A 24,930-nucleotide genomic window follows, 5' to 3' on the forward strand; every position below is an offset into this window, starting at 1 on the left:
CCAACAGACAAATAGAGCATTCTCACTTCTAGCACAAACATATCTTCTCAATCATTGTCAATCTCTCAACATACCTCTCTTTATTGTTCTTTCAAGTATCTCTTTCTTTACCCCTCTATTCGGCAGGTCTTTCTGTTCTATTCTTTTTGTTTCTCTCTCTCTCTCTCTCTCCCCCTTTTTTTTTAATTTTTTTATGGAAGTATTTCATACCTTTTCGAGTACCTTTGTGGATGACTCTCGTCGGCCTTTTCTTGTTGGTCACAAAGTAGATGAGTTGACTTCACCTCCAAACTTATGACTTTGATCATATTGCTATAATTAACTTTACTTGTAGACCTTCTACCTCTCTTGTCTTTCATGCTCATGTGAGTCTGTGACTTTGTGTAAACTTAATTCTCTTGAAAGGTAAGGAAATAAGTGTTTAAGCTCAAATAGAGTAGAGAATATGAGGTTTACAAGAAGAAAAAAAATATAAGGCCAAAATATAATTCAATAAAACTCAAAGGGGTGACTAGAAATAAAGAAATTAAACAAGTAAGCTTGAAAGGCTCAATCGGTTAAAAAAAAATGCCTTAATCAGTTCCTTAGTTATATTCTATTTAGGATTTCACCTTGAGTGTAATCAAACAAGTTCTAGAGTAAGTTGTAACCATACAAATTTACAAAATTCACATAAAATTTCTCTCGGTATGCAAAATAATTAATGATCATAAGAAACATTCATTGAACATAGAAAATATCAAATTAAGTAATATCAAATAAAGAATTAACAACTAAACTTAAGTAATGAGAATTTTTCCTAAAAATTGTAATTAATTTCAATCATCATCATCATTTATTTATTTTTTTAAATAAATAAATGATATAATATCATTTCCCTCAAATTTAAGTATCACATTATTTTCAATGGGAAGAATGAAGAAAGAAAGCAAAGAATGAGAGAAGGTAAGAGATGCTCCCTTGTTTGTTTCTTTTTATTTTATTTTTTATTTTTTATTTATTCTGGTCTTCCAATTGAATATATTCCTTGAAGGTGCAGTTGTGTAACCCTTGGAGACCACCCCGACCTCTTTGTTCCTTAAATTTGATGGAAGTTATTTGAGTTCAAACTTGAGTGGTTCCTTAAGTGGCAGCATTGGAAATTCAGCTCTAGAAGTCTCGGTTGTTTATTTGAAACCAAGAATGTACTCAGAAGGAAATTCCATAGATTTAAATACGTCAAAAGTGACATTCTCCTCGCCGACCCTCAAAATGAGTTTTCCTTATTGGACATCAATTAAAGTTCTCCGTGTCGCAAGGAAAGGTTGGCCCAGTATTAAAGGGATCTCCTTGTCCTCCTCCATATCGAGTGCAATGAAGTCTGCAGGGAAGATCAACTTATCAACTTTCTCCAGAACGTCCTCAATGAGTCCTCTCCGGTATTTAATAGATATGTCTGCCAACTGTAGAGAGATGGTGATCGGCTTTGCTTCACCAAGACCTAGTATCTTAAGCGGCAACTTCTTTTGTAAAATTACACTGCCCTCCTCAGTCAGCAATATAGTCTAATGCTACTCCAACTTTCGCTTGTTTGATTATATATCCTTAAAATTTTGCATATTTACGCATTTGCTCTAAAGTTTCAATGAGAGGAATATTAATATGCAATTGCTTAAATATACTAAAAAATTTAGAGAACTGATTATCAATCTTATTTTTGCCTAATCTTTGCGGAAATTGAATTGGTGGATCATAAACTGAAGAAGAATAAGTTTCAGATATAAACTCCCTGGATTTCTTAGGTTTTGCAACCCTTTTATTCTCTTTAGTCTTCTTAGCTTGTTGATCGGTCACATCCTGCTCTGCTTGTTTCACCTAGTACTACGTTTCCTTCTTCTCGGACTCCACGTTTTCTACAGCTTCTACATCTCGCTCGGTATTTACTGTCTGTGGCTCGTCATATGTCCGCCCACTTCTCAATGTTATGGTTTTCTCAATGTTATGAAACTATCACCAGGGATCAATATGTCTTTATTAACCCTGTAATGTAAGGCTAGGGTGAGGGCTATAAAGAAAAGATAGGATTCAAACAAAACAAGAGAACTTAAGTTTGAGAATCACATCTAAAAATTATTGCTCCATGAAAATTTATGGTGATTTATGAATTATCATATCTAAAAATTATTTAGCAGTTACAAAAAATATGAATTTCGCCATTTGTAGTGCCTGTTAAATTGGCAAAAGCCATAAACTCCCATTTTCCTCGTCAATATCTCGGTCTTCCAGTCTATTATCGTTACTGTTGTGCTAAAAAATATATGCAAATGCATAGAATCATAACAAGTAGTAAAGTGTTTTCAAGAAAACGGATGTTGAACCCATAGGGATTAATTATACTATTGAGTACTGAAATTTACTAAATTAATTACTATTTGAAAAACCAAAATTTAGATTATCTAAATTAAACTGAAGAAAAATAACATTAAAATTAAGATTTTAAAGATAATAAGAATAGATCTAGAGCGTTTGATTTCACCTAGAAAATCCCACACAATTTATTCTTGTTATAGAATTTCAATTATCCCAAGTTGATGATAAAAATCCCTTAACTATTCAATATTTTCTCTCGAACAATATCAAAAATATCTCCAGAAATTATTGCTCCATCTAAAAATTAGAGACTCATTAAATTCAAACAAAGGTAGGATCTACTCACAAGTATATCTCTCTTAACATACAATTTTGTGAAAACTGTTGAGGTGGTCTAGCCGGCCCTTAATTATTGCTCCATGAAAAGTTAGGGTGATTTCTCCATCCGGGATTAAACGTGTTTGAATAAGGAATATTTTGACATTTAAAATTGGACACATAATGGGTTTGTTCGTAACTTAGTTGGGCAAAAGGATTCCCTACTTGGTAATATACATTTGAATGATTTCCTACGCAATGATCACAAATAACTTTAGTTGCATTAACCTTCATCTTACCTAGTTATTGTGATAGATTTGCCATCTGCGCACCCAATGTGATAATATCATAGTCTTTTAACGCCTTGTGCTCTTGGTTGATCATATTAAATTTAGAAGGAGCGACCTCATTCTTCTTCTTTTTATTATTCTGATGTATGATTCTTTCAATCTGAGGATTGAAAAGTGTATGCTCTAATGATTAAGATCAGCTCATGCACTTTTGATTCCTGAAAACAAAAACCAAACTAAGATCTAATTTAAACCAAATATTTTTTTTTTCTTAAACTAAAATAAATCCAAAGTAATAAAAATTTAGCTAGTATCAATGTCAATAACAAATAACTAACGCTAGGCACCGGTGCCAAAAACGTGTTGTGCTAAAAAATATCTACAAGTGCACAAAATTGTAATAAGTAGTAAAATGTTTTAAAGAAAATGGATGTTGAACCCAGAGGGATTAAATATGCAATTGAGTACTGAAATTTACTTCATTACTATTTGAAAAACCAAAATTTGAAGAATAGATTATCTAAATTAAACCGAAGAAAAATAACAATAAAATTAAGATTTTAAAGATAATAAGAATAGATTTAGAGTGTTTGATTTCACCTAGCAAATCCCACACAATTTAGTTTTTCTTATTATAGAATTTCAATTTTCCCAAATTGATGATAAAAATTCCTTAATTATTCAATATTTTCTCTCAAACAATACCAAAAATATCTCCAACTAATAACTTCATATCTATATGTGAATTCAACTAATTGGAGACTCATTAAGTTCTTTAAATTTTTCTTGAAAATCACACTAATCACGGTAAAGTATCTCTACTTTTGCTCAACTAATTGTGCTTAATCTTAGAGTTCTAATCACAAATCACCTCTCAGTCTCATTGCGATTCAATAGATTGATTGCGGAGCTCGTAAAGGTCCCACCAAGTAGATGTCGTGTGCGCTAAATATAACTGGTCTCCTTGCCTGCAGAGAGGAAAGACTCCCGACTGGGATGATCGAACCCTCTGGCCAACGTACTGAGCGGTAAAGCTACTCGCCTTTTTTAATTGTTTCCCATGATGTCATTTAGATTGGTTGCTTAAGTTGGTCGTTTAGACTGGTTGGTTTGCCACAACTACCTACCTCATAAACTGTTTACCCATTCTTGTATTTCAACACAAATATCCTCTTGAGCTTTTATACAAGCAGCTACCAAACTACAACTTCCTCAAATCTTTCATGTGTGCTTGCTAGTCGTGCCTTCACCATTATAACTCCCGCAAGCTCGACTTTCGCTCCCAACTCTGCATGTTCATGGGCTACAACATCTTTCAAAAAGGGTATCGTTGGTTAAATACTGACTTCTTCCCAACGACAGATCCAATATCCTCCACCTAAAGCCTTGCTAACATTTATTGATGATCCTTAGGTTCGGCCCACATATTTCTCATCTACAACTGGAAGAAAAGCAATGAATGGAGAGTTTTAGGCCTTCTCAACAATGGGATGTGGGTCCTTGTTCCACGTCGACCCGATATGAATTTAGTTGAATGCAAATGGGCCTTTCAAATTAAGAAACAAGCTGATGGGTCTATTGAACTTTACAAGACCTGTCTTGTTGCCAAAGAATTTCACCAAATTTCCAGACAACTCTGACGATACCCTCAACCCATTAGTAAAGCCCACTACCATCCATATAGTTCTATCTCTTACAGTTTCATCTAATTGGCCCATATGCCAACTTGGGCTAAAAAACGCAGTTTTGTATGCCAACATCTTTCATGATGTCTATATGACCAAACCTCCCGATTACTCAAATCCATCTTGTCCAAACTATGTCTATCATCTATGAAAATCTTTAATTGAGCTTAAGCAAGCCCTTTGGGCCAAGCTTTCTCGGCTCAACTACAAATTGTCACATATTGGCTTCAATGGTTCCAAGGTCGACACATACTTATTTATTCTTATATTTGGATCAAACATTGTTTTTTTCTTAATTTATGTAAATGACATTCTAATCAATGGACCCAGCTCAACATCTCTTCAACATATAATCACTGCAGTCTAGACTAGGGCTGTGCAGATGATCCAAAAACCCGTTAGACCCATTCAAAATAACCCGACCCTACCCGACATTTATCGGTTCATTATCTGATCGGTTTCCAGTCTGACTTGTTACGGGTTGGTGTCAAACCGTCCAACTATAAATTAGAAACTTATCAAACCCTAGCCGCCCAACTCCAAAGTCCCATGAGCTTTCTGCAACTTTCTAATCTTTCTATCGCAATACCCAAATCCAAATATTCAACAATTATGCACATACAACAGCAACCACAACCACCCATAAATGCCAAATCATAATCTCAAAAGCCGAGCCTTCTATATCTTCTATGAGATACAGACCGAGCCTTCTATTTCTTCTTCTCTGAGAGGTTACTTGGCATGGGTTTCTCCAAGGATGCTGTAACTTGGGTCTCCAGACAGATTGTATTCTGGGTCAGATCATTCACTTTCATAGTAGACTTCCTCTTCTTCAGACTTGTAATCGTCGGATAGCTCAGAGAAAGCCATTGTTTGTTTCTCAGCCTATTTTGCTCAAAGAAATTTCCTCTTTTTTTTTTTTCTCTTTTATTTGTCTCTTGTCGGTAGTGTAAGAAGAGACGACTGAAATGCTGCTATCTGAGATTCCGAATGACTCACCACAGCGAAGCCATCGACAATTCGACGACTGCATTGAGTTTTTGCATCGAGATTCCGAATGACTCACCACTTTCACATTATGTGGATCTTTTCATTTTTTGTTTTCTGGGGTTTTTTCTTGAGATTGAGAAGAATTTGAGATAGAGATTATATTTTCATTTTTCCTCAGATTTGAGATAAATTGGGGTTTTTTAATGTTTTTGTTTTTGTAGGACAAGATGATAAAACTTAAGGAAACTACTGTGGATCCATCTGATGCATCATCTGTCAACGATGCTCAGATCCTTTCTCAAGTTCTTGGATCACGTTCTGGATATTTGAGGGGTTTAGGATGTTGCGTAAAACCATCGTCATCATCATCATCATCATCTTATTCTCTAGCCAAATCGAATGACGACAAGACTAAGGAATTGGAGGAAGCAGCACTTGAGATAGAACGATTGAGGTTCGAGAAAAAAGAGTTGCTGGCCCGATTAGATCAAGCAGCGGATTTGGAGGCGAGATTAGAAGAGATGATGTAGTTGAATAATAAAAAAATGTTTGAACAATTCCAGTCAATGATGTCCCAAAACTCTATGCCACCACCATAGTCTTCAAATTTATCTTTTCTTTAATTACATTTATATTATGAAGTTTGCACTACTTTGAACAATTGATGTTTGAATTAGAATATGTAATATTAGTATGGTATTTTTAATTAAATTGTGATCTGTATGATTAGTACAGTTTGAATGGTAAATTACCATTAACACATTCGAACCAAAACAGACCCATTCGAACAACAACTAACCCATTCGAACGACAAACAAGATATACGGACGTTCGAATAATAAATTATTTATTCAAAAAACCCCGTTCAAACGGATATAATTTTTGAAAATAAAATTTATGTTCGAACTGACATAAGTTTTGTTCGAATACAAGTCGTTTGAAAAATTTATTAATTTGAACGTCTAAAATCTGTTCGAATACCCATTTCGTTCGAACAGAATCAAATATAGACATTAGTTCGAATGAGTATTTCATATTGTTCGAATGTACGTCTCCGTTCGAACGAATAAATATTCCGTTCGAACGAATAAATATTCCATTCGAACAATATATTGAGATAAAATCGGGTCGTCTAAAAAAAAATTATCCATTCAAACGGTTTCGACTGGATCCGCCAAATTTCATCTCTAAAAATGATTTTTTGAGATGAAATTTGATTTTCGTCTCCAAAAACTTTTTGAGACGGTCTTTTTGAGACAAATTTGAGAGGAAATTTGTTTGTCTCCAATTCTAATTTGGGATGAAAATTGTGTTTTTTGAGACAATTTTTTTGTCTCAAAAACACAATCTGTCGTAGTGTTACTTCATTAACTATTAAGTAAAAGGAATTAAACAAAAAATAAAATTTCAATTCGTCACTTTTATCGGTTCAACTAGCATTATCCTTATAAATATGCATAGATTTCCTCGTGATCACTGACATTGAGGAAAACAATATTCAACTCAACCAATATCTGTGAAGTTTCTATAATTGAGGATCTGTACTTTAGCATGCATTCAAGATACAAGCAACAAATAGGTGTTGGTTACACGTGCATATATATGTGTTACAAGTATAGATCAGGGTCGTGGTGTTAAAATGAGAGTACGTGTTACGAGTTAATGCTAATTAATTATATTTAGAGGTTGTGTTTTTTGGGCTTGTAGATGTATATTAGGATTTAAGGTGATTTTAATTAGAGTTAAAAATAAAATGAGGATGAATTGTTTATAAATTGGACGGTTAATTTATGAGGATTTAGTTATTTAGTTGAAATGACTTTTTTTGGGTATGAATCGTATGATCATGTGGTTATATATTTATATTAATGATGTAAATTGTTACGAGTTCTGAATGGCTAGTTAGTTTGAATATTACAGATCATGATCAAAGGTTTTAATTAATGACGTGTCTTGGAGTCAAGTTAGGGTTTTGTTTATGTATTGTATGTATGTTTGAGGAAATGATAAATTTCTTTCAGGAAGATATGTTATTTAGGTCAAGATGATGATGAATTTTTAGTATTATGGACTTGCATGAAATAATTACGAGGTTATGTACTAAATTATGCATTTACGTGTTCAAGGTTAATACGTTACATTAATACGTTTGACAGATTTTAGGTTAATATTTGTTATAGGTCAATTTTACTGGCTTAATGTTGAATTAAGATAGGTGATCACTGTCATCATGTTATGTTACGATCGAGTTGATACTGACTGATTTTTGGGAATTACGTACGGTCTTAAGGTTGATAAAAAATGAAAAGGACTTGGATGAAGGATTTGATGTAGAGCCATTAGTTAATATTTGAGTATATATAATTAATGAGGTCATATGGAAATGATTTAAGGATGCTGTAAGCTGGATCTAAGGTCATCGGTAGCCTGATTAAATAAAGTTCTAAATCTTCAAGATTTACGGTGCCTCAAGAAGGAAATTAACCTGATGATCTATGTACGTTATATGTAGGTGACAAGTGACATCATGATAATGATTTAACTGCATGCGTCAAAGTTATTTTTTGCATAATGGTGATTTTGCACAAAGATCAAGGTAAATAATCATATTCATAATTGTAAGGGGATTTTCTCCTCAAGTTAGTCTACATATAGTCCATGCAAGCCTATACAATTATGTTTTAAAAAAATTTTTAAATTACAATAACATCCTTTTTAATATGATATTTTTTCTCTTTTACTCTCATTTTATTAATGAGACTATACATGCAATCTCTTATTTAAGACTGCAAATATAATTTCTCTTTCTCCTCACTCATAATCCCACTAGGCGCTTGGTCGAGAGTAATGGGCTTTGCCCCGATACTCGGCCTCAAGGCCCAAACTTGCCCATGAAGCAACTCACCTGCAAGGAAAAGTAAGCAATGATGGCTATTGGGACTAACAGGCCTAACACCGCTCGGCCGCATCCCGCTCATGGGGATTCTTATAGGGCAAAACAGGAAAGATGAAGAACCTTTGATCTTCTGACAAGGCAACATCGACGAACGATCAATAGGGCTTGTAGAATAAAGCGATCAGAAGTCACACAACATTAATGGCACCGTCGTAGAGGCACGCTGCATTTAAATGATTCTGACAAAAAGAATAATAAAAAAGACATGAGCTACATGGGGGCATGTATGATCTATTCCCCCAAACTTTCGATATAAATAGCGATCTCAAGTACGAGAAACGCTCTCTAGACTCTCTTATTATTTAAAAACTTCCAAAATACTCTACTGACATAAGCATTGGAGACCCCCCAGCCCCAAGGCCGCCCTCTCCCATCTTATTTCATCAACATTTTCGCAAGCCGAGCTTTGAAGACCTGAGTTGCTGGAATCTGGCTCAAAGGCATATGAAAAACAACGTTAACAGTGGCGTCGTCTGCAGGATCCTTCGTAAATCTTGCGTGTGCTTCGTATGCCTGTGACAACCCATTCCAGACAACTCGAAAGGGACACAGAGGAAGTTGCCATGGAGGTGAGACTGAAAGCTATGGAGGATTGGGTAACAAAGTTAACCGGCGAAGTGTAAAAACTTCGCAAGGAGAATGAGGAGCTTAGGAAACCTCAACAAGGACAAAACAAAGAGGCGGAATTCAGTAATAGTGAGCACGTGGAATCCTAAAACGTCAGAGCTGGAGCGAACGTGGGGAGGAGAGGAAGAACAGGCAAGACGAGCTTCGTAATCTTAAAGGGAAATACGAAGAGATTGCAAAAAAAGTGGGCACGTCATCATCGATGAACCAATTGCTCACAAGCACTGGTCTACCCTATACGAAAGAAGTGATGGTTGTGCTCTTGCCATCGAAGTTCAGGATCCCCACCATGGAGATGTACAATGGGGGAGGGACCCCCTTGAACACTTGAAAACCTTCAGAGCTCACATGACGTGTGAGCTACAAAAATTTTATTGCTAAAGCTAGCTTAATTGTTGTAAATTTATGTTTCCATGCATACACTACAAATCCTAATGGAAGAGGTGTTGTGTTTCAATGTTGTGTTTCAGGAATATAACAGAATCTCCATCAATGTAATCTTCATCAACAGAATTTCCATCGACTATTTACTTCCTCGCGTGACACCAAAGGGACGAGTCAAGCCAGAGGCTGCTACGCCTCATCTGCGGAGGAGTGCAGCTTGGCCTTCGGCCACCCGAAGAAAAAAACTTATCTTCCTCGTGAGCATCAATAGGCGAGAGAGGGTCCAGTTACAGACTGCCTGAACAGCATACCTCTCGCGGCCCCAAAAGGGCAGGTTGTGCCAAAGGCCACCTTGTCCCTCCGGCGACGTGGAGCGAGTCCAGCCCCGAGGCTATCTGAAAAACTTATCCCGAACTCTACCATGATGAATTGTGGGATCAGCGCTAGCCTAACCCAAACTTACCTTACCTACGATGTCAACGGGCGGGAGCGGGTCCAGCACGAAACAACTCGAACAACCTACCTCCCAGCAAAAGATGATAGGTGAGTAGGAGGGTCAACCTCCTCATCTGGGAGAGCAGGACCAACTCCCCCGGCAGCCCAAAAAGCTTACCCTGACCCCCATTGCGGTGAAGGAGCAGACCAGCCACATTGTTGTCCGAATTACCTCCCCCCTAGAGATACCAAAGGGAAAGGTAGGCCAAAAGGTTGTCATATCCCTCATGCGGCGGAGTGCAGGTCAGTCTTCAACTACTTGAAGGCAAAGACTTACCTTCCTCATAAGTGTCAATAGGCGGGAGCGGGTCCAATAGTAGACTACCCCAACAACCTACGTCCCTGCGGACCAAGGAGACGGGTTGAGCTAGAGGCTGCCTTGTCTCCCTGCGGTGGAGAACGTGACCTACCACATGGCTACCCAAATAACTTACCTCAACCTCTGCTACGACGAAGAGTGGGTTTAACGCCAGCCTGACTCAAAACATACCCCTCCCTGCAGTGTCAATGGGCAAGAGTAGGTCCACTAGTAGACTGCCCGAACAACCTATCTCCCGCGGGAAACAAAGGGACGGGTTGAGCGAAAGGCCACCTTGTCCCTCCCACGACAGAGAGCGGTCTAGCCCCGAGGCTGCCTGAAAACTTACCCCAACCCCTATTGCGGTGAAGGAGTGGACCAGCTACATCACTGTCTGAATTACCTCCTCAGGGGGCAAAGGGGCGATTTGGCTTGAGGCATTATGACCCCCCCAAACAGAGTGTGAGTAGCCTCAGCTACTTGAAGATGAAGACTTACCTTCCTCGTAAGCGTCAACTGGCGGGAATGGGTCTAGTTACAGACTGCCCAAACAATCTACTTCCTCGTGAACCAAGGAGATAGGTCAAGCCAAAGGCCACCTTGTCTCCCCGTGGTAGAGAGCGGGATCAGCCCCTAGCTACCCAAATAACTTACCTCGACCTCCACTACGACGAAGGGTGGGATCAGTGCCAGCCTGACCCAAACTTACCCTTCCCTGCGATGCCAACAGCAGGGAGTGGGTCCAGTTACAAACTGCCTAAACAACCTACCTCTTACGAGGATGAAAGTGACATGTTGAGCCAAAGGCCACCTTATCCCTCCCACGACGGTGAGAGGGTCCAGCCCCAAGGCTGCCCAAAAACTTACCCCTACCCCCATTGCGGTGAAGGATCAGAGCAGCCACATTGGTATTCGAATTACCTCATCGGAGGGTTGAGGCATCCTGACCTCTCCCAGATGGAGTGCGAGGTAGGTCCTTCGACCGTCCAAATGTTGCACCAAGGAATGCGGATATCAACAACATGGTAAAAAGCGGCAAGCATATTGCGTCATAGGCCAAAGAGCCCAATTGCATATCAAAATAAAGCACAAAAATGCAAAATGGAAGAACTAAAGGACTAGGCGGGGTAAAGCGCATCCGAGAGATCAACGGCAAAAAAGAAGGAGTTGGCTCAAAGAAAAAGTTGAGAGACATCGGCCTCGTCAACAATATTGCTAAAGGCACTAAGAGGATAATTGACTAATGAATGCAAATGAGGACAATATAATCGGGGAGCCGTTGCTCGGTGGGGTCGTCAGGGATGGGTTCGAAGCTGGCAGAGTAAACCATAAATCTCTGGATGACGACAATCCTCCCACCAGACTTGGACCCCATAATTCCCTGCGTCAAAACTCTAGACCGACCGTAAACGAGAGAAAAAGGAAAAGGGAGACACTGAAAGCGAATGACCACAGAAGATAAACAGAAAGCAAAAAGGATAATATTATTGACAACATGAAATCGCAAGCTTACAATGGACAAGTTACAACGTGAAGCTACAAGTTACAACATGAAGCCACAAGCTTACAATGAACAAATTACAACATGAAGCGCCAAGTTACCCTATAAGGCCGCATAGCCGCAGTTCCAAGAATTGATTAATCAATGAAGGAAAGGAAAAACTCCCATCGGACCTGTCCGATGGAATTGGGGACCTGTTCGACGGAATTGGCAGGGTAACTCTAAGGGGATTTCGCCCTCACTCATAAGCCCACTAGGTGCTCGGCTGAGCTGAGAGTAATGGGCTTCGTCCCGATACCCTGCCCTGGGGCCTGAACTTGCCCATGAAGCAACTCCCATGAAAGGGAAAGTAAGCAATGATGATTGATGGGACGGACATGCCTAACGCCTCTAGGCCGCATCCCGCTCATGGAACTCGTACAAGGCAGAAAGGGAAAGACGGAGAACCTTTGATCTTCTAACAAGGGAACATGGACGGATGGCCAACATGGTCTGCAGAATAAAGCGATTAGGAAGCCACACAACATTAATGGCACCATCGTACAGGCACGCTACGTTTAAAGGATTCTGACAAAAGGAAAAATAAAAGGGACATGGGCTCCATGAGGGTAGGTACGATCTGTCCTCCCCAAACACCTGGTATAAATAGCGATCCCCAAGTACGAGAAAAGCTCTCTAGACTCTCTCATTATTTAAAAAATTCTAAAATACCCTACTGATTTTAGCATCAGAGACCCCTCGGCCCCGAAGCCACCCTCTCCCAGCTTCTTTCTTCTTAGTTTTTGCAGGCCCAGATTTGAAGACCCGAGTTGCTGGAACTTGGCTCAAAGGTATACGAAACACGATGTTAATAATGACCTTCTACTGTTTTAAATGAAAAGAATTGTTATTTTTTAAAACTATGATATATATGTACATTTTTTTAATTATATACGTGCATAGATCGTTCTTTGACAACCAATTTTACATGTACCCTTATTATTATTGGTGATGTATGAAGGAATGAATTGATGTTTCTAACTGAATATATATAGTATCACTATATATTGAATGAATGGAACATAAGGGAAGGAAAGGAAATGGACTGAAATGCATGGTTGACTATTTGAGGTAAAATGTTAAAAGGGTCATGACAGTGAAGAGGGTACCCTGAGGTTAGGGGCGGATTTCAACGCTAGAATACATCATTACCAGTGCACCTAGTGATACCCATTCTTGAGGAGGGTAGGTTCTTATCCACTAGCTACAGAAAAACTATTGTTGTAAGGGTCGCTAACCCTAACTATAAAGGCACAACCAGGACTGTAAGTGACTGAATGAGATTGTACAATTGAGTTGCATGACCGAGAGCTTGAGAAATCAAGGGAAATGTATTCATCCATAATAATGTGACTGAAGGTTAATGTATGACTAAAAACCAACGATCATATATGTTTACAGTATGAAATAGTTCTTACTGAGTGCTTGACTTATTTTTTATTTTAATGTGTGACATATTTTATGCTTTTGATAGGAAGAGGTTCGAGAAATATTTTTAATAAATGTTTCTCTAGACTTTTGCTTTTATAAAGTATGTTTTATTTTCGTGAAATTGAATCTTATGCACCTGGTCCATAGAAAAGAAGCAAGCTTTGTTTGTTTTTTAAAAAAAATGCGAGTAGCAATCCGGCCCCTCTATCATTCAAAATTATCGTTACTATTGACTCTACATGGACATGGTGTTACAAAATATCTTCTTGTAATAAATTTAAAAGGAATTAATTACTCTAAATCTTATTTGTGTATTTTAATAGAGTTACTAAAATTATTAATTCTATAATATGATTCTAAGAGTACTAAAAGAATCCAAAGATTAGATTGGGTACTCAATATAGTGATTATAAAGTGACAAAAAAAAATTACATTTTATTTCTCTGCTGATAGCTTGTGGAGAGGTCAAATGCACTATTTAAGAAGTAGGAGCGGTTGTATAGTTAAGTGCAATTTTTATTTTATTTTTTGAAATGAAGATTTTTTTTACTAATCAACTCCTCTATAACAAAGACTAAATGCATGGAGGACTAGCCTCCATATCCACAATTACATCAGAAATATTCAAAGCATTTTTGGCCAGGACATGTGCTATCTCATTTGCTCCTCTTCTAACATGGTGTACTTACCAAGATGTTAAACTTTGGAGTTTGCTTCTAATGTCCCTAACAAGTATCCCGGTACTAGTCCAAGACTCTCCAACATCAATGATGTCTTGAATTACTTGAAGAGAGTCTCCCTCGGGTATGATGTTTGTTTTCCTCTATTTAGTTCCAAAGATGGTTGCTTGGAGAGCACCAAAGCTTCTGCAAGGATCAGGAAATAAACTTCTATTCATTCTCATAGTGGCAATGACTCTTTCTTCCCAGTCTTGAGCTATAATTCCAATTCCAATCTTGCATTTAGCTTTGTCAATTGCAGTATCCCAGTTGAGCTTAATGATATTCTATATATGGAGGAGGAGTCTAGCACTAAGGTTGATTTCTATTATCTTCTGATTTGCTTGTTCTCTCTACTTGAATTTTCTGATCATCTCCTGCAAAATTTGTTTTGAGTGCAACACCAATGTTGTTGGATGGTTTAAATATGCATTAAAAACTAAATCATTTCTTCTCAACCATATTCTTCTAGCAACCAAAGCTATTTCCTCAATCTGTTCCTTCTCAAAAGTTTCGCAAAAGTTTTCCATCAACTCCATAAAGCTCATCTTAGGAAAATTTCTTTTCTGTATTTGCTTGGAACATTGACTCCAAACATCTCGAGCTGCAATGCATCCCCGCAAGGCCTGATCCATAGACTCTTCAACCTATAAACAGATAGGGCAATTTGGCTTCTCAACAATTTTCTTTCTGAATAGATTCAAATTTGCAGGAATAGCTTCTAAGCATGCTATCCACAAGAAGACTTTGGTTGCATTTGGTATGTTCAGCTTCCAGACTAATTCCCACACTCTTTTCTATCTATTATTGCTGGATGGCTGCCCTTTAGTTCTTTCTTGAATTTCTTTCGGTATATGATAAGCACTCTTTACTGAGAATAGTCGTAGTACCTCTCCATATTAACTTTTCTGGACATATGCAGAAACTTATTGAAATTTTCTTGATGGTTTCAACTTCTTCTCTTGAGAAAAATTCCTCAATCAGAGAGTTTCTCTAATGACTAGTATCTGCTTTTATTAGTGCTTTCACCACTGAATCTTCCTCGAGGATCTTTATAGCACTCTGAATGAAGTGGGGTGGGGTATCCATTTGTGCTTCCATATCTGAACCTGCTCACAATTGGCAACTCTCTATATTATACCTTCTGTTAAAATATGTTTTGCTGCTAGGATACTTCTTCAAATAAAAGATGGTTTGCTGCCCATTTTAGCCTGAAAGATAGAGACCTCTGCAAAAATTTAAGCTTCAGAACTTGTAAAGCTAAAGAGTTAGGTCTCTGGATAAGCCTCCAACCTTGCTTTGCAAGCATGGTAAGGTTAAAGCTTTCCATGTCCCTAAATCCTAGCCCCCCAACAGACTTTTGCTTTACCATTTTGTTCCAAGAGACCCAATGTATCTTTCTTCCTTGTCTTGATGTCCCCACAGGTATTATTGCATAACTCTGTTGATGTTTCTGCCAAGGGAGTTAGGCAATTTGAAAACTCCCATAATGTATGTGGGAAGCGCTTGAATCACTGATTTGAGAATGACTTCTTTTTCGGCATGTGATAAAAACTTCATTTTGTAATTTTTGATCCTTTGTCTCACTCTATCTAGGATGCTTTTAAAATAATTGGCTCAAAATCTTCCAATGAGTGCAAGCAATCCCAGGTACATTTCATATGATACACTAGATCAAATACTTGCTATGTTGAGAATGATGTCTTATGTTGCTTTGGGTGTATTTCAGCTAAAGTATATGGAAGTTTTTTCTTTGCTCAATTTTTATTTTATAGTTAAGAAGAAATTTAAGGTGCAATCATACTTTTTCTTTATGTCCCTCTTCATATCTATGAAAATATATGAAGGTAAGAAGAAATTTACTGTCTAATCAAAGGGATGTAGTTAAGTGAGGAGGAGCAAAGGAGGAGACGAGAGGACTTGACAAGAAGCAGATTAGCAATTAATGGAGGTTGGTTCCCAACCCCTCCAAGCACTATGAATTTCTTAAGTTGGAACTATCAGAGACTTGAGAACCCAAAACAATTCAAGACCACTGCCTGGTTGTAAAAAAAGAGACCTATGCTAGTTTGCTTAATGAAAACAAAGTTTAGACAAAATAAGTTGGTACCTATTGGAGCAAAAATTGGTTATGACTGCAACTTTGTTGTGTACTCAATTGGTAGCAGTGGGGGGATTGACCCTACCATGGAACCAAGATGTGGAGGTTGAGATAGTGAATTAGTCCACCCAACACATACATGCATATATAATGATGAGGGAGATGGCTGTAAGAGAGTTTTACACAAGGGTTTATGGACTTCCTGACATGAGCAGGAGACTAAAGACATGGAATCTAATGAATGCACTGAAGCCACCCTCGTCTAAATCATTAGGGGTGGACAGTAGGGCATTACCCTCGCCTCCTCGTGTCCACCACCTTGGCCCTGCCTGGGTGGCTCGGGCAACCCCGCCCAGCCTATGTAGGGGCGGGGGCTAGGGCTGTAAATAAATTTTTGGCATAATAAATTATAGTGTACATTCATTTTGTAAATACATTTTTACACATTTAATCATATATACTCATATAAAAAGTCTAGAACTTATATAGATTATAATTATATTCAATATTATACTAGTATGTGTTAATTATTATAAAATAATAGACTTATAATATAATATAAATAAACTAATAGTTAAGTATATGTAAACATCATAATATTATTATTAACATAGATAAACAATAAAATCAGAAAAGCTGGGCTCACGTCCAGGCCTATATATATATATAATACTTGTTACCAAAACGTATTTTTGTTAACGAATATTGAAAAATGAAAATAAATGATGAAATGGCATCATTTGCTTTGGGAGGGAGTGGGGAAAAAGGGTTAAGTAAACCTTAATTCCCCCTCTTCATGCAGTCTTTGCTCCTTTCACTCTCTCTCTCTCTCTCTCTCTCCTTCCTCTTTGGCTTTCTGTGCTGCTGCCCTTGCTCCCTCTCGCAGTCGCCATGACCCACGCCTGCTTCTACTCATCCTCCTTCTTGGCTTCTCCTATCCTCTCCTCTCCTCTCCTTCTTAGTCTCTTAGACCCTCTCTCCGTCTCACAGTCGATGTGTATTGTGTTTAGATTTTTGCTTTTGCTAGTTTAATTTTTTTTTTCCTTGTTATTTCTGCCATTCTGATTCTATCTGTATTGTTGTGGATTTTATTTGTATTTTGTGACTTTTTTCATTAATGTTTTGTGATATTTTGTGTTGTATTTTTGTGGTATTTTGTAACTTTGTTCATTTCCATCGTGTGTTTGAATTTTTCTTTAGTGTTTTTTTAGCTGCAACAATCAAGGGTGGCTTGGGGTGGCATGGACTAAGGTGGCAGAATATTCCTTGGGAAAACCCCTACCCCCCAAGGCGGGGCAGGGTGAGGGAATGGGGCAACCCCACCCCGTAGGTGCAGGTAGCACCTTTATAAATTATAGTTATGTGCATGCGATTTTAATAAAATTTTGATGCACTCTAAAAGAGAGGGAGGGGGAGCGAGAGTAAGCAAATGAGTCGGGCTTATCAGGTGATAAGCTCACATGAAACAACAAACATAAAGACAACACCATCACAAAAGAGTGATTGGATAGAGCAGTATCAAGTGTTGATTGGAAATTATTTTTAATCCGGTAAGGGTTGAAGTCTTAGCAGCCAGGAGCTCAGATCATAGACCTCTTATGGTTACCTTGGAAACCTTGAGTAGAGAAATGTTTGGAGCCAAAAGAGGTTTTCAATATAAAGCTAGTTGGGATATGGTTGAAGAATGCAAGTGGGTGATAACAACATAATAGTTGAAGGATTGCAGCAGTACAAGTTCTATCTATGGATACGGTGTAGGGGAAATTGAACTGTTGTGAAAGAGCCCTTGCCATTTGGAGTAAGAAAAGATTTAGAAGATTTGAGCTGGAGTTGAAGGAGAAAACTGAGATGTTGAAAGAACATCAACATGTTAAAGGGCCATTGCATATTGATCTTATAGAAGCTTCAAGAGGAGATGGGGGTGATGCCTGAAAAAGAGGATATCAAATGGCGACAAGAAGAGGGCATGGTATCAGACCATGAAGATAGAAACACCAAGTTTTCCATGCTCGTGCCAACCAAAGAAGGAAACAGAATTTGATAAGAGAGATTAAGGATGAGAAAAGAAAGTGTATTGAGGAGGGGGCGGATATTGGAAGGGGTAATGAAACTTTTTAGGGGAATAAGGCGAGGGGATCCTCTACCCCCTTACATGTTCATCCTTTGTGCAGAGGGTTTGAGTGCTTTTGATGTAAAGGGTTGAGAGGAGAAAGAAGATTACAAGGGTTGCCTTAGCAAAGGGCGAAGTTAAACCATCTATTTTTTTTCAAACAAATGTGTTTTATTCTACAGGGAAAAGCAACAAGAATGGTACAAGTTGTAGGATATACTGAAATTGTATGAAGAGCTAGGCTTTGCTCAGTGCCTAAATAATCATAAAATAGTCTTTTTTCAGTTCAAACTCAAGAAGGGAAGTTAGAGAACATATCCTGTCTGTGGCCGGAGTCCCCTCTACTGGCTGCTATGCGATATACTTGAGTCCCCTCTAGTGGCTGCTATTGGTTGGATAATGCTCTTATCTTTATTAGATATCGCTTGATCTGTCCACTTGCTTTGTGCTTGGAGCAATTATTATGGCTTTTTATTCCCAATAAATTACATTTTTAAATCTAATTAAGGCACCTGATCATTCAATGCTACCACGAAATCAACTATAAATTGAATGAGAAAATGCCCATTTTGTGTTCCAAATCTAAAAAATTACTATATTTTGCATGTCATTTCATTTGTAAAAAATCAGACATTTTTCACATTCGAGGCCGACGGGGTCAACAGCTTCCTTAGATGATAATGACTCATCCGTAGGGGTTACAGGCTATCGTATTATGCAGCAGTATCAACTCATTGCAACATTGAATATTATGCAGTGTACATCTGAGGTTGAACGATATTTTATGGAAGCTGTCGAGGTATCTAGTATTGTATTTCAGTTATTAACTTGGTAGAAGGTTAATTTTACCATGTATCCAGTCATTTCCCATACAGCTCGAGATGTGTTACTCATTCCTATCACTACGGTTGCCTCAGAGTCGGCGTTTAGCACTAGAGGTCGTGTAACGCCCCATCCTCGAGGGTTCGGAGAGTTAACTCCTATAACCTGATAATCAACTCTATCAAGGCTAGAGTACTTCCAAATTCAAGAATATATATTTTCCAAACTTCAAATCAAACGTAAATACTTCAATTAAATAAACCACAGACTCATTTATCCAATTTTCAATCCAACAACCCAAATAAAATCAACTCTTCTTCATGTCTCAAATAACAACTAGAAGTAATATAACATTAACATAAGTCTCCCTAAACCGTTTAAATCCATTGAAGCAAACTTAAGAAAAATAATTAACCTCCAATATCAACACTAATATCATGAGATACCCAACAACAATTCACTGCTAATCTTCTTCATAGACTCTAATACTGATCCTCAGCTGAACCATCGATGTCATCTGAAATATTACGAAGATTAACGGGGTGAGTTATCAACAACTCAGCAAGCAGAGAGCATATACTAGCATGTAAACATGAACATTTATAACATTTGATAAGCAGAACAAAACATTTATTTTCAGAATGCAGAAACAAAACTTTGTACAAAAATATTAGAGCGAAGTTTCCAGAAAAATAAACTTATTCCAAAAAAAGAAAATCCGTTGGCATTTCCAAACTGAAACATTATAATTAAATCATCTCTTAACATCACATCGGGACAATACCATATTTCACCCCGTGGTAGGGTTATAAACCACCATTATACTCGTGGCTGGGTCATATTCTATGTTTCACCCCTGTGGTAGGGTTATAAACTACCATTATACCAGTGACTGGGTCATATTCCATGTTTCACCCTCGTGGTAGGGTTATAAACCACCATTATACCCATGGATGAGCCTTAACAGAAATAGAACAGATATCATAGGAATCGGATCACAATTATATACAGAATCAGAACTTCATGCCAAGGTTTTTAGATGACACATCATTTCAAAACAAAATACTGAAAAGCTTCAGATCATTTCACATGTTTGAGATAAACATAAACAAATTATTCTCATTTGTTCATAACAAAACTTCTAGATTTTCATATTCGCTCTTTTACATAGTTCAGAAACAAAGTACACCAAACTAGCTCATGTCTACACCAGTCATGACAGAAAACACTTTCTCTTATATTGAATTTATGCATATGCAGAATAAACATCTGAGGTTGTTTTCAAATCATTTCTTTTCAAAAACAAACATGCTTATTTTTCAAGGTCAACCTCATTTTATTTCTTTTATGCAAAACTAGTATATGAACCCCGCTTACCTGACTTCTTCGTATTATCAACACCTTGAGCCGGAACTCTAATAGTAACACCACCTAAACCAAAAAAAAAAACATATATCCAACATTTAATAACCAATCTAGTAGGCTGCTATTTATTGAGTAATAAATTAAAACAGTCCCTTCACAGCTCCATAACTATCTAACAATTAAACCCGAACAACTCTCTCTTCAAACCATTCACATTTAAAATCCAAAACAGCCACCACCTTCTATTAACACCAAACCAACTATAATTATTTTCAAAACCAACAACTGCAACTCCAATAATTAAAACATAACCCAAACCAAACTTCACTTCCAACCTTCGAATAAAATAATTTCAGTGTCCGCATCAATATTTTATTCATTCAACAATTTAAGACTTGCATAAAAAATTCAAAACAACTAACTCAAAACACCCATCAATTTACACTAAATAGTCTCAAATAATAGTCCAAAACAGTCTCACAAATCCACCCAAAACCATACTTCTCAACATCAAGAATTCCATCATATTCAACCACCATCAAATCAGTAACTCTATTACAACTTCACAGTCCAACCCTATCATTCAAAACCACCAAAAGCTTCGGGAAACTTACCCCAAAAGAAAACACAAAACTTCAAACCACTTCGAATGAACCGCTGTAATTCACTGCAATCCACACCCTAAAACGAAATTCACAGCAATCTCTAGTGAAAGAGAATGCAACCTGTACAAGGAAGGCTTGAGAAGTTGAGTGTGTGCGTGTGATCAAAACAGGGCAAAAACCGAAAATAGAAGAGAGACCTGCACGAGTAAAATCGGAAGAAGAAGGAAGGAGAAGAAATAAAATAAAATAAAACGAAGGAGAGGAATGTCGAACAAGAAGTTACCAATCTTTGTTCAAGAAGCCGAACAAATCTGCAGTGGAAAAACAATTTGAAGTTCCAAATCCTTGAGTTGAGCGCACGGTGAAGAGATGAAAAAGAAGAAAAACAATGAGAGGACCCGATAGAGAATCCTGTATAAGTGAGCGAAACCAAACCTTGAGCGTGAAAGGAGATGAAAAATCAACTGCTAGAGTCGTGGGTTGGTGCTCACGGTTGAGTAAGATGCAGAAATGCAGAGCAGTGGGGGAGAAATTGCGAAGACGAAGAACAATGCATCCGGAAAGAGAAATAACCACTCACCCAAACGACGCCACTCGGTCTCGCATCACAAGCTTGCTCGTGGGCTGGCTCCATGCATCCGGGCTGACTTCAAAAGGGCTGGGCCTAGAGCCCGGGTATTACATTCTTTCCCCCTTATAAAAATTCCGTCCTTGGAATTTGTCACGAGCTATTAGGATCAGCGTCGAACAACTATGGGTACTTGACTTGCATTTCCTCTTCTAATTCCCAAGAGGCTTCACTGATAGCATGGTTATTTCATACCACTTTAACCAATGGAATAGTTCGATTCCGTAACACTTGTTCTTTTCTCTCTACAATCCGCACCAGCTCTTCTGCATAAGTCAGATCTTCCTGAAATTGAAGAGGCTCGTAATCAATAATGTGGGTGGGGTCAGGTACATACTTCCTCAGCATAGATACATGAAATACATTGTGTACACCTGAGAGTGCGGGTGGTAGGGCTACTCTGTAAGCCACTGGTCCAATCCGATCAAGAATCTCAAATGGTCCGATGTACCTAGGGCTTAACCTACCCTTCTTTCCAAACCTCATAACCCCTCTCATGGGTGCAATCCTCAAGAATACCTTATCCCCAACCTCAAACTCTAATTGGCGACGACGGTTATCTGCATAGCTCTTCTGTCGACTCTGAGCTGCACTCATTCTAGCTTGAATGGTCTCAATCTTCTCTGTTTTCTTCTATATGATTTCTGGACCCAAAATTTGTCTTTCACCCACTTCATCCCAATATAAAGGAGATCTACACTTCCTACCGTAAAGTATTTCATAAGGTGCCATCTCAATGCTAACCTGGTAACTGTTATTATAAGCAAACTCAACCAAAGGCAAGTATCGAATCCAAGTTCCCTTAAAATCCAGCATACATGCTCTCAACATGTCTTCCAAAATTTGAATGGTCCTTTCCGACTGACCATCTGTCTGTGGGTGAAAGGCCGTACTGAAATTTAACTTAGTGCTCATGGCCTCTTGTAAGCTTCGCCAAAATTTCGATGTGAAACGCGGATCTCTATCCGACACAATACACACAAGTACCCCATGCAACCTCACGATTTCCTGTATATATAGCTCGACTAGTTTCTCCAACTTATAAGTAACTTTGATAGGTACAAAATGAGTTGTCTTCGTCAAACTATCTACTATCACCCAAATTGCATCTTGTCCTGTCGGTGCCCGTGGAAGGCCTGTAACAAAGTCCATAGAAATATGCTCCCATTTCCATTCTGGAATCTGAAGTGGTTGCAAAAACCCTGCTGGTCGTTGGTGTTCTACTTTCACCTGTTGGCAAGTTAGGCACTGTGCCACAAATTGCGCAATCTCTCTCTTCATGCCCTCCTACCAAAAAGACTCTTTCAAATCTCGATACATTTTTGTACTACCCGGGTGAACTGTGTAAGGGGAGTGGTGCGCTTCTTCGAGGATAAGTCTTTTTATTTCATCATTGTCCGACACACAACATCTATTTCCAAACCTTAACACTCCGTCTTCAGAAACATTAAACTCAGGTTTGTCCCATTTATCTACTTCTTCGACTAATCTCGCCAACTTAGAATCTTCTTTTTGGGCGAGCTTAATTCTGTCTATCAAAGCTGGTTGAACTATTAAACTGGCTATCAATGCCTGCTGGTCACCCACAACCACTTCAATAGTAGCTCTTTCCAAGTCCATTAATAAGTGGGGCTGAGTGGTAAGGGTTGCAATTGCTAGTCCCACTGGCTTCCTGCTAAGTGCATCAGCTACAACATTAGCTTTGCCCGGATGGTAGTTAATGTTGCAGTCATAATCCTTGACTAATTCGAGCCATCTCCTCTGTCTCATATTCAGTTCTTTCTGAGTGAAGAAGTACTTCAAACTCTTGGATACGTGTAGATTTCGTACCTTTCACCATATAAATAATGTCTCCAGATTTTAAGTGCAAAGACAACGGCAGCCAACTCCAAATCATGTGTGGGGTAATTTTGCTCATATGTCTTCAGTTGCCGAGAAGCGTAAGCTATTACTTTCCCATGCTACATCAAAACACACCCCAAACCCAATCGTGAAGCGTCACTATAAACCACAAATCCTCCTCTTTCGCTAGGGACTGTCAGAACTGGAGCTGTCACCAATCTCTTCTTCAGTTCCTGGAAGCTTTCCTCACATTTTTCAGTCCATACATACTTGTTATTCTTCCTAGTAAGGGCAGTAAGGGGAACCGCTATTTTTGAGAAATTGTCTATAAATCGACGGTAATAACCAGCCAAACCCAAGAAACTCCTAACTTCATGCACATTGGTTGGTTGAGTCCAGCTAACTATTGTTTCAATTTTTCCAGGGTCTACTGAAATACCATCCCTTGAGACTACATGTCCCAAAAATGCAATAGACTCAAGCCAAAATTCACACTTCTTCAACTTAGCAAATAATTTCTTATCCCTGAGTGTCCCTAGTACTTGTCTCAGATGGTCTTCGTGTTCAGCTTTGCTCTTGGAGTAGATTAATATATCATCAATAAACACTACTACAAATTTATCCAAGAACTCATGAAACACTCGATTCATCAAGTCCATAAATACTGTTGGGGTGTTGGTTAAACCAAAAGGCATGACTAAAAATTCATAATGGCTGTACCTGGTCCTAAAAGCTGTCTTAGGCACATCCTCCGCCTTGATCTTTAATTGATGATAACCCGATCTGAGATCAATTTTAGAGAACACCTGCGCACCTTGCAACTGATCAAATAAATCATCGATGCGGGGCAACGGATATTTATTCTTTATGGTCACTTTATTCAGTTCCCTATAGTCTATACACATCCTCATTGTCCCATCTTTCTTCTTCACAAATAAAACTGGAGCTCCCCAAGGTGACACACTAGGTCTGATGAAACCTTTGTCTAATAAGTCTTGCAATTGTTCTTTGAGCTCAGCTAAATCTGATGGTGCCATTCGATAAGGGGCTTTGGAAAGAGGCGCCATGCCTGGGGTTAATTCAATAGCAAACTCTACTTCCCGCTCAAGCGGTAATCCAGATAAGTCTTTAGGAAAAACTTCCGGATATTCCCTCACAATAGGAATTTCTTCAAGCTTCAATTCTTCCATTTGTTCATCCACCACAAAAGCCAAATACCCTTGACACCCATCACGTAATAACTTGTCAACCTGAAAAGCAGAAATAATTGATGGAGAGGTACGCACCTTGGAACCCATAAACCGAAGTTCCTCTTCTTCCGGGAACTTGAACACCACTTCCCTTCTGAAACAATCAATACTAGCATAACTGGAAG

Source organism: Juglans regia, chromosome 14, assembly GCF_001411555.2.
Source record: "Juglans regia cultivar Chandler chromosome 14, Walnut 2.0, whole genome shotgun sequence".
NCBI lineage: Eukaryota > Viridiplantae > Streptophyta > Magnoliopsida > Fagales > Juglandaceae > Juglans > Juglans regia.